Source organism: Galeopterus variegatus, unplaced genomic scaffold (assembly GCF_000696425.1).
Source record: "Galeopterus variegatus unplaced genomic scaffold, G_variegatus-3.0.2 Scaffold94, whole genome shotgun sequence".
In the NCBI taxonomy this organism is placed as follows: Eukaryota; Metazoa; Chordata; class Mammalia; order Dermoptera; family Cynocephalidae; genus Galeopterus; species Galeopterus variegatus.
The window spans coordinates 92,151-95,092 of record NW_007726205.1 but is presented as its reverse complement, the minus strand read 5'-3'; positions in this window follow the sequence as shown (position 1 = coordinate 95,092).

Genomic DNA, 2,942 nt, shown 5'->3' with positions numbered 1-2,942 from the left:
TCTGTGTGCTTTATTAATGTAACATGTCACCATAGCTAATGGTATCACTGTGGTCTATCACGTGACACCTGTTGTGTGGCTTTGCTTAGTTTTAACTCTCCTGCCTTAATCCCATAAGTTTGTGTTCCTCTGTGTCTGTTACTGTCATCCCTTTGAAAAGATTATTAAAGCATTAGTCCATCCCATCGTGGCTTTGATGTGCAAAAAGGGACATGTGCTTTTCTGCAATGTCAAACACGTTGAATAAATTCAGCATGACACTCGCAAGTCTTCAGAAACTTCCAATCAAGATGTACAAACTACGTGTCTGCAAGTGCCTGAACTAGGAGGAAGGGATATGTTCTGACGTACACTGCTGTGACCGTACTGAAGTTATAACTGCACTTTTTAATAGTGGGTAACAAAGAGCTAGTGGGTTACAACATAGATGTTTGGCAGCTGTGAGAGCCCTTCAGCTCAAAACACCAGACATATTGAAAAAAAAAAAAAAAACGTTGCATATCATAGTTACATGTGCCTGTTTAGCTACTGAAAATTCCATTTATTTATGCCTTTCAACTATTCTTCTTTTCTTTATATATGTCAATCGTGTTAAACATCTTGTACATTTCTGCACTTTTATGTTTAAAAGGGGGTGAATTTTATCTAAAGCCCACACCTTTGAAGTATGCTATGACTGATTTGATACCACGTTTTTATATTTGCCTTTCACATGAGATTAAATATGTGGTATCAGGTAATAATAATCATGCATCGGTAGGAGCATGTTGCTAATAATGGAGGAAAATTCACATTGAGATTTCTCCAGATTTCATGTACTTTGAGGTGATGCTTTTGATTTGAGGTCACCTTTATATGTCTTTCTGCGTTTACCACTGACTTTCTAATACGATGCGGTCACTTATTATCAATTCTAGTCTAGTTTTGATCCATGAATTTTTGTCTATTGATATGGACTAGGAATTACATTCTTCTTCACACTGCTTAATTTAATTGGTCTCATTATCCCCACAACATATAAATTAAAAATGACAAGATCGATGAGCTAGAAAATTCTCATACAGACTGCAAATGACAGCTAATTGTTCACTATGCCTTTCCTTGATCTTCAGTGCAGTGCAGCTTTTAGATAAATAATAATAATAATAATAAATCAGCACATAAGCATTTAATACAAGTATCCCTTCCCTGGAGGAAGGATTAAGATGTCCCTAGACAACTGGTGGAAGACACAAATGTCCCACTGATTTGTGGGAAAAGGCATGAGACTCAAAGTCAAGGAAATTCAGTTTCCAGACTTGGTTTGTTTTTAAAAGAGTCATCATTTCACACACAAGAAGACAATGTACACCTTCATCTGGGCAGCCATGTGCCCTGGACAAGTACTTCTTGTTTTGCAAGAGCCTAGGACAGTCTGGGGGGCCATCCCAGTCTTCGCCAAAGGTGCCTTTATTGGTAGAAGAAATGCACTTTAGAAGCATCTGTTTCCTTTGCAAACTGAATACAGAACAAAAGGCAACCAAAGCACTTTACAAACATTTGGCCACCCCACTTGAAAGAATTATGTCAGATTAAGCTGAGAACCATCATTCCAGGGAAGACAGTTGATGACAGAGATAGGCCACCGTGGTCCCTTCAGTCCAGGGAGCACAGTTGAAGTCAGAGATGGGAAGCGCTGATCTCTTTAGCACAGGAAAAGCAATCCATGACTGAGAAGACAGGCGGTGATTGCCACAGCCCAGGGGAAACAAGAAACGGGGGCTCTATAATGTTTATTCCTATTTAAGAATAAGTGCACGTAGTTATTTTCGTTATTAGTTTTCAGATAGTTACTTAGTTTATAGCTACTTAGAAAAGGAAATCCTATGTTTGAGAAAACATACAGCCTATGTAATATGTGAATGGACTCACCCTTGTCGAGTCTCTATAATTTTGAATTTTTGCCGTTGTTCACTGCGTGTTACTAGGGGCCAAACCTCCTGTGACGGCTGGTTTCATGTTTCTCCGTGGTGTTGATTCTGACCTTATTTTTCTTGCTATTTAGGAGCATGTATGCCGTGAGGTTAATTGACTATCTACTGACTCGATTGGGTCATCTTGTCCAGAAAATTGCTTGATAACCATAGTTGCTTACATTGCTTTTACTCAGAGACTTATTGTTNTTTTTTTCTTGTAAAGTTGTTTGAGTTCTTTATATATTCTGGATATTAGTCCTTTGTCAGATGTGTATTTTGCAAATATTTTCTCCCACTCTGTTGGCTGTCTTTTAGCTCTGTTAATTCCCTCGTCCACTTTTAAGGACTCTTGTGATTACATTGGGCCCACCCAGATAGACAGCACAGGAAAATCTCTCCATCTCAAGGTGCTTATCTTAATCACGTCTGCAATTTTCCCTTTGCCCTGTAACAAATTTGTAGGTTCCAGGGATCAGGACATGGACATCTTTAGGGAGCTATTGTTCTGCCTACCATAGTAGTCTTATTATTTCCATTTAAAATAATTAGTGTAAGATAGGACTTCAAATTGAAAGGTATAATAATTGCACAATATTAATGTTTGAGTTTTTTAGAGAATTTATTTTGTAACTTACTAATTTTTTGTTTTGCTTATTAAGATTGTAAACTTATCTGAGCAGGTATTTGAAGTGCTTTAAAGAAGCAAACACGTTAGATTTATAGCTGAAGTGCTTAAAAGATCAAATGTATCAGATTTATAATTGCAGCTTTAAAATGTTTAAAGGAATTTTTATTAAGTTTGTAAAAGAGACTTATTTTTTAGAGGGACTTTGGTCTGTTCAATTTGAGTTTATTAATAGTAATAAAGGGCTCTCTTCTTTTGCATTAAAATTTACAAGAGTTGTAAATTGAATATCAAGATTGGTTAGTTGAACTTAGAGGAAATTTTAATGAAAACTGGGTCTCTATATTTGTTACTTTATCAAC